At 53.5% G+C, this 8,687-nt stretch overlaps 1 pseudogene across 1 annotated transcript; it reads left to right on the top strand.

The window, feature by feature from the left end:
* Positions 1-7,566: 7,566 nt before the first annotated feature.
* Positions 7,567-8,354, top strand: LOC308523092 (large ribosomal subunit protein eL6-like; annotated as a pseudogene). The gene has a single exon. The product of its transcript is annotated as a large ribosomal subunit protein eL6-like (transcript).
* The last annotated feature ends 333 nt before the right edge of the window (positions 8,355-8,687 follow it).

Below are 8,687 nucleotides of genomic sequence, written 5' to 3'. Positions count from 1 at the left end.
ACGAAGGGGCCTCAAAGGCCACCGAGGCCTGCGCCTCACCGTCTCCCAGAGGAGGGAGACGTCCAACCATCGCTCACCTTCCAGGAAGCTGAGCAACGTGGTGGCAGCGTTTCAGCCTCACAGCAGAGACTTGGCGTCAGACATATCCACCTTAAAGCAATTTGGACCCAGATGTGGAACAGAATGTGGTGCTCACGTGCTCATCCGCGTGTGGCTTCACGGTTACACGCTTCCGGTCCTAGCCTCTGCTCTGCTCTCCAAGCGCGGACCTGGGCCACCGCGCTGCCCTCTGAGGCTGGACGTGCTCCCAGCAAAGCCAAGAACAGGAATGCTAAATGACATTCTTTTTTTTCTTTTTTTAAAAAATATATTTTATTGATTTTTTACAGAGAGGAAGGGAGAGAGAGAGAGAGAGTTAGAAACATCGATGAGAGAGAAACATCGATCAGCTGCCTCCTGCACACCTCCTACTGGGGATGTGCACGCAACCCAGGTACATGCCCTTGACCGGAATCGAACTTGGGACCCTTCACTCCGCAAGCCGATGCTCTATCCACTGAGCCAAACCAGTTTCGGCTCTTTTTTTTTTAATAACATATTTTTTTTGATTTCAGAGAGGAAGGGAGAGGGAGAGAGAGAGATAGAAACATCAACGATGAGGAAGAATCATTGATCGGCTGCCTCCTGCATGCCCCACTGGGGATCGAGCCCACAACCTGGGCACGTGCCCTGACCTGGAATCGAACTGTGACCTCCTAGTTCATAGGTTGACGCTCAACTACTGAGCCACACTGGCTGGACCTACATGACATTTCCATTTCCCTATTGGAGAGATCTATTATTCAACATGGTAGGTGTGTGGCAGTCCATCCTCTCTCTTACCAGTAAATGTTTTCCAGATTCTGAGAGCTTGAAATTTAAAATACCAGTTAGTTAAATGAACAACCCAAGTAATTGAAAACAGTACCCTTACATTCTGTTTGGTGGTTATGCTTGATAGTCATTGGGTTTGTGTTTCCTCCAATTCAGCCTTGTAGAGAAATCTGTATTCACAGGGCAACTTAGCCACTTCTGAAGAGTGGCCCAAACTTGGTTGCCCTAAGGGTATCTGAAAATTTAATTATTGAGAACTCATCACCCAATATGAAAAGCAAAAACCACTTTGGAGGCTGCCTTTCTCCATTTCTTCTATTTTCTTTTTCATTTCTACAGTCCCTGTCTGTTCCTTCTGCTGCGCACGCTTCCCCACACAACCACCGAACTCACATCCTCATCTTCTCCAGATCTGCACAGACTTTCGGCTGCTCGGTGCTCCCCAGACACCGTGCCATGTCAGGTGGTGACACCCCCGTCACCATCCCCAGAACCCGGGCTCCCTTGGATGCTTTCATGACCCCGTCGCCTCCCAACACACTGTGTGGCCTGCTTCTTTTCACGTGTTGTCATTAATCGGCTCTTCTCTGCAGCAGGGAGCTCCGTGCGGGTTTTGTTTGGGTCAGCGCCGCACCCCAATCTCTGGCACTGCTTCTCACTTGGCGCAGTTCATGCTTTATACCCTCTCCCTGGGACCTGGGCCTGTCAGTGACTCCTGGCCCACCCAGCTGGCCCAGTCCCTTCCTCACTGCTCTTTCTCTGATGGCTTGAATGGCTCAAACATTTCTGCTCTGAGCACAAACACCTGGACACTCAGGATCTGGTTGTTAGGAGTCATCCCCTTTCCCTCAGAGAGTGTACTCCGCCTCGGAAATGCCGCCACCAGCTCTGTTAGACAAGCGCCCACCGGACATGGAAAGCTACTTAGTTCTGCTAAAATGTGAGATGTGCATCCAATCAATTTTCTGTTTTCGGTTGTAAGACAGGCTTTGGGCTCTACACCCAGACCTTTCACAGAGGAGATTGCTTTCCTCTTATTGCTGTAGGCCGATCTGCAACTAGAACTAATCACTTCCCATTGTTCCCCGGGCACTTCGAATGCCGTCCCCTCCCGCCCGCGCCTGGGTGCATTCGAGAAACATCCCCAATTCCTTTCCTTCTCCTCAGCTCAGTCCGCGGTGCTGCCCCCAACATGGGTAAACTAACCTTGGGATCTGTGTCAGCAGATCATCAAGATAAACTCCCTATAAGATGGCTCCTCTTAGAAATCTTTTCAATACCTTATTCTAGAATATTCCACTGTAAGGGATTTTCCATTTATAGATAAATTGGTCTGTTTGAGGAAACTAAAATTCTGATGTTGCTTCCCCACCAAACTGTCTTCAGTCACGTTGCTACCAGGCTGACCTCACCTGTAGAGAGAAGCTCCTAAGACTCACGGTTATACCCAGACGTCTCCATTCTGCTCAGTTCGGATTCCCTTCCTGCAGCCCAGCATTTGCAGGCTCTGGGGCAGGTCAACCGCTTTAAACTGCCGCGGAGCGTCCCACCCAGCCTCCCTTCCCGGGGACAGCGCAGGGCTCACCTGGGACCCGGGCGGTGGACCCTGACTTCTGGCGATGGTGACCTGGAGTGACACCTCAGCAAAGTGCCTGACTGACTTCATGGTCCTGTCCTTGAAGTTGCCTTTCGGAGGCTCCTGGTCTTATGGGGAAATTGTGGCCACACTTTCTCATTATCTCTGAGATGGCAACAGACAATATTTCACCAAAGGAAAGCTGTCCTCACTTAGTGCAGGCCCAGCTCTGGGCACCGTACAAAGGTGACCGCACGGAAAACCTCACCAAGCACCGGAGGGGTAGGCACTGCTGGGATGCCCACCTGACAGAAGGGTAAAGGGAGGTGAAGGCGGGCGTGTGATTGGCCCTCTGCAGCGGGCCCAGAGCCGGTTTGCAGCCGCAGATGCTGCTCCATTCCTGCCACAGTGGTTCCTCCTGGTCCCCAGGGCAGGTGCCAGGACCGGACTCCCCCTTTTCTGGAACACAATGGAGAGACACCCTGAGTCTCCATTTATTTATTTATTTAGAACACTGTCCAGTCCAAATGTGGCCTGAAAAGGTCCTGGACGCTGGTGGACCTGAACGATGGTTAGAGATGTTTAGGAAGATGGCTGTTGGCATGGGGACAGGAAGAGGGAACAGGGCTCATTGGCCATTCACTGAACCTCCCATTCATCATCTCATTTAACCCTCTCAGCCTCCGGACAACTAGGTGGTGTCACTGTCACTCCTTTTGCAAACAAAGAGGCAGAGGCTCAAATAAACAAACAACGGTGTGGGCTACCTGGCCTTCCAGGCTCTCATAACGAAACGCCACAGCCGGGCAGCTCCAGCAGTGCGAGTGTGTTCTCCTGCTCTGGTGGCTGGGAGGGTCCAGATAAGGTGCCGGCCTGGCCCGTTCATTCCCATGAGGGCTTTCTTCCTGGCCGGCAGCTGGCCACTTTCTTGCTGTGTCCTCACAGCAGGAGAGAGCGAGCAATCTCTGGATGGCATCTCTTCTTGGAAGGGCACTAATCCCACCCTAAGGGCCCCACCCTTAGAACTTCATCAAACCCCATTTCCCTCCGAATACCGTCACACTGGGAGCTGAGGCTTCAACGTATGGATTTTGGAGGGACACTGATGTTCAGGCCACAGGGCAGGGTTTCCAGTCTTGGCATTGGGTGCCGCACGATTCTTTGTTTCCGGCTGTCCTGGGCAGGGGAGGATGTCTAACAGCATTCCTGGCCCCTGCCCAGTACATACCAGTAACGTCCTTTCCTCCCCAGTTATGAAGACAAACCCGCACAGACACATTTCCCCCAGGAGGAGGCCATGACTGGGCTAAGCTGCACCAAAGCATGGGGTCTCCGCCCCGCACCATCCCAGGCAACCCTGATGACCCTGGACGCTGGCTTCAGGGCAGGGCGTGGACTGAGCCTCTTTAGCCACATTCTGGCCCTACCATCCATAACCTTTATTGAAGAAGCAGGCAGGGCAAACGCAAACGTAGCCCTTCTGAGGGCTCCTCTTCCTGTTTATCAAGACTATTTTCCCTCTGGGCAACGCAGACTGAGAAAGAGGAAGGTCTGGCCTCCAGGGAGCTCTCTGTCCTGAAGAAGCAAGTACATGTTTTAAAGGTCATCACCTCTGGCTTCACAAACACAGGCCATGCAAGGTCTCGGCCAGCTCCCGTCCCACCTCTCGGGGCAGCCTTACCCTGGCAGGGCCGAGGCCGTCCTGGGCCTGAGCTGGACCTGGCCCTCCCCAGTGAAGGCTTCCCAGGCCAGACGGCCCTGAGCGGCCGGCCTGTTCTGGCAGCCGCGCAGCAGAGAGCATACATTCTTCCCACGGCTGCCTGCAGGCTGCGGCTGTGGCAGGCCTTCTGCAAACACCACATCTCAGAAGATGAAACCAAGTGCGTGAGGATGAAGCACTTCAGCGAAACGGAAATTACAATAGTAATATATTTCTAACAGAAGTGAGCAGGTGGTGTCTTAAATCTCTCCAAGATTAACCCATACTCAACACTCTAAGCACCCAGGCTGCAGAAGAAACACTGTCTAATTATGTATTCTTGGGAGTGCATTTGACGCTGGGATTTCAAATTGGAATTCGGATCCCGCTGAAGTTATCTGCACAGTGCAGCTCTGTGTATAATAAAGAGGGATTCAAGGTATTAAGCATCTTCTGAGACACTTTGCTGTGGGCCCTGTAGCATCGCTCCAGCAAGGTGTGTGGGGAGGACCATGGATCACAAGGCCTGAGGGGAGGACTGTGGATCAGAAGAGCTTGGAACAGGCTTTGGCCGTGGAAATTCCAGTGGCATCCAATCTCCCTTTGATTCAGGGCAGCAGTGGGGCTTGTGCTCTGTGATCGATGACATTGTGGGAGTTTCCTCGGGACCTGGTTGGGTCCCACCAGCTTCCATCTCAAACACGGGAGCAGGGCTGTGCTTCGCTCAAGTGAAAGGCTGCAGAGCGTCCTCCCTTTTGCTTGACAAAACTTGGCATGGGGGCAGGGCCAGGGGGAGGACAATGGTAGCCATGCATGGAAGGGAGGACAGCCATAGCCATGTGTGGAGGGGGGGGGGGCAGCCATAGCCGTGCGTGGAGGGGAGGACAGTGATAGACGTGAGTGGAGGGGAGGACGGTGATAGACGTGAGTGGAGGGGAGGACAGTGATAGACGTGAGTGGAGGGGAGGACAGCCATAGCCGTGTGTGGAGGGGAGGACGGCGATAGACATGTGTGAAGGGGAGGACGGTGATAGACGTGAGTGGAGGGGAGAATGGTGATAGACGTGAGTGGAGGGGAGGACGGTGATAGACGTGAGTGGAGGGGAGGACAGTGATAGACGTGAGTGGAGGGGAGGACGGTGATAGACGTGAGTGGAGGGGAGGACGGTGATAGACGTGTGTGGAGGGGAGGACGGTGATAGACGTGAATGGAGGGGAGGACAGCCATAGCCATGGGTGGAGGGGAGGATGGTGATAGCTGCGGCACTCAGGTGTGGGCGGAGGGGGAGGGCCGTGGACGGCCTTGCTGGTTCCCAGGGCTGAGGGCACTGAGCTTTGCTGCAGTCCGGGCAGTGCAGCATTGTGAGCACCGCTCACAAACAGGTTTTCTTTAATTATTTCCATGACAGCGGTTTCATGGTCCCCTCCCCCCTTCCTATGGACATTTCCCACCATGGTTGTCAAGGAGGGGACCGTAGAGGGGCCAGCGAGACCCATCCCGAGGTCCGACCCGGTGCTGAGGCCGCCCTGCCAGCCCCTGCATCAGAGCCAGAGCAGCCTCAAGGGCACAGGAGTGGCAGAGAGGACCTTCCAATGTCAGCACCAAGGACAGGTCCCGGATCCTGCTCAGCTCCATGGACAGGCAGTGCCTGCACAGTAAGCCATGTGCCTATTAAACCGGAAACTGCCTGGTGTTGGAGGGCGTGCTGACCTCACGGACGCCAGCGGAGAAAACTGGCGGCTTGTTTTACATGTCCCCCGACCATGGGCCCGGGGCTGGGGTTCCCCGTCACCCAGCTTACTTAGCTCAGGGCCTGTCCCTGCCCCTGGCCCACAGGTGTGTGAAGTCCCCAGCGGCACCCACCTTGCCCTCTGGAAGTCAGACCCCCTGAACGGTGTGTCAGGGTGAACTCTTAAAGAAAGAATCACAACAATTAATTCTTTTTTGTGTCAGGATTTCCTAATCTTTAACATAACAATTTCAACTGAGTTCTTCAGTTGGGAATAGAATATGCAGCATTTCTCACATGTCTTTAACAGAAAATCTCTTTTTGTTGTTGGGTGGGTCCATCAGTCACAGGGTCCCCCGTGCAGAAAGCAACGCCCTCGGGGGCCAGGATCTGCTGCCTCCGCAGGAAGAGCAGGAAGAGGAGGACTGGCTGAGCCAGGCACCCCGGGCCCCACCCCGTCAGCGGCACACGCTCACCCACATGAGGCACAGCACGAGGCCCAGACCCCCTTTCTTGTCCTTCCTGCTCTCGTGTCTGCTCAGCGAGGCCTTCCTCCTGGACTCCTAACCCCCACGGGCCCTGGCCCTGGACCCAGCCTCGGCCTCCCTCTCACTCTGGGTGCTCAGCCCCGAGGCCCTCACTCACTGCAGCCCGGCACATCCTCGTCTGCAGAGGACAGAGCTTCCCGACCACATCGAGCACCAGGCTCTGTCGACGATGTTCACTCCATGTTCCCAGACCCGGGCGGATGCCTTGCAGGAGGAGGCTTTACCAAGGGAGCCTCCCTCAGCCCAACGCCGCCTCCATCACCAGCCCCTGACAGGGCCTGGAAACTGGACTCTGAGAGCTGCGCTGTGGTCTGAGTCCTGTGGACGAAAGGAGCATCATGCTAACCTGACAAGCTCAGGGGAGGCCTGCGTGGCAGTCTTGCAAACTCAGAGACCTAAAATAACCACAAAAGATGGTCTGAAAATTAAATATTTAACTACAAACAGGTTATAGTGGGTAGTGAGGTCCTAGGCCTGCATTTTCCCTGACAAAGATCAACTTAGATCTTTACTGAGCCCATTTGTCTTTTTGCCTCTAAGATAACATATCTGTGAGATGTCTGGGTAACTTGTAACTTCCCTTTTTCCAGACCCCTCAGGGCACAACAAATGGCACCAGGACATTCCCTCATTGTTATCAAGTTAATTGTCAACTGTTAATTATGTAAAACTATTCTGTACCCATCTGTGTAAAAGAGGCACATGCCCATCATTCCACTTTTTACCCTATCCCAGAGTTCCTCCACTTTGCTTTATCCCACCTCCTTAATCTATCACCAATGGATGTCATGTAACCCACCTACGTCCCTCCTTTGAGTGCAATGTATAAATACAGATGTAACCTGCCATTCTCCGGAGCACTATCTCAATTCATTGAAGTTCTGCTTCCTGGCATATGTCGACAGTTTGGTTCAAATAAACTCACAAAATTCTTTACAGGTTTCAATGGTTTTTTAGTGTTAACAGAGCCTACTGGTATTCATGGGGCTGGGACATGGATGTGTTGTGTGAAGATCAGGTCCCCGGCTGAACAGCCACTATTCCCAGAAGGTCATGTACATGAGGTTGTTGGAAACTGTTTGCACCCAAAGTCACGGAGCCATTAAAACAAATGGCAGTTGCTCTTTCCCATCTTGCAAGATGGCGGCTGAAAAGAAAACCGAGAAGCCGGACCCTAAGGAGAAGAAACCGGAAGCCAAGAAGGCCGATGCCGGCGGCAAGGTTGAGGCGCCTAAGAAGGGGAAGCCCCACTGCAGCCGAAACCCCGTCCTCGTCAGAGGAATTGGCAGATCCTCCCGGAAGGCCATGCACAAGAGGAAGAGCTCGGCAGCTAAATCCAGGATTGAAAAGAAAAAGGAGAAAGTTCTTGCTACTGTTGCAAAGCCAGTTGGTGGTGACAAGAATGGTGGTGCCGAGGGGTTAAACTCCACAAAATGCGTAGATGTTGTCCTACTGAAGATGTGTTCAAAGCTGCTGAGCCAGGCGAGAAGCCCTCCGGTCAGCATTGCGGATTGCGGGCCGGCATCCCGCCTGGGACCATCCTGATCATCCTCACCGGCGCCATGGAGGCAAGAGGGTGGTTTCCTGACACAGCTGAGCAGCGGCTTGCCACCTGTGACTGGACCTCTGTCCCTCCATCGAGTTCCTCTGCGTAGAACACACCAGAAATGTGTCATCTCTGCGTCCACCAAAATCGACATCCGTGGTGTGAAATCCCCAGACATCTCACCGATGCTTACTTCAAGGAGAAGCTGCGCAAGCCCAGACACCAGGAGGCGAGATCTCCACAGAGAAAGAGAAATAGGAGATTACAGGACAGCGAGAGGTTGACCAGAAGCCTGTGGACTCACAAATTCTGCCAAAAATCAAAGCCGTTCCTCAGCTCCTCCGCTCTGTCCGCTCTCACCAATGGGCTCTATCCTCACTAACTGGTGTTCTGAATTTCTTATAAAAACCCGAATAAATAACCGATCTGTTTTTTTAAAATGGCAATGAATGCCATGGGAGAGTGGTTTTAGTTCCACCCTCTGCACCCTCTGCCCTGTGGTCCCGTGTGAGGGGCTGCCCTCCTGCGTTTGAGGGACAATCTCCCCCCTTCGTTCTGAATCCACACTCTCCTGAGAAACAGGTTCCCAGTTGTACTTCCTTCCTCAGCCTCTCAGCCGCCATCCTCCCTGTTGCTCATACACGGGCCCCTCCTCCTCAACCACAGAGGGAAACGCACTGCCCGCTGCTCTCCAGCCCCAGCTCCCTTTCTCATC

The sequence above is a fragment of the Myotis nattereri genome, assembly GCF_964212035.1.
Source record: "Myotis nattereri genome assembly, chromosome: 8".
Taxonomy (NCBI): Eukaryota; Metazoa; Chordata; class Mammalia; order Chiroptera; family Vespertilionidae; genus Myotis; species Myotis nattereri.
The sequence above is the reverse complement of the archived record's forward strand: the minus strand, read 5'-3'. Positions and strand labels throughout refer to the sequence as shown.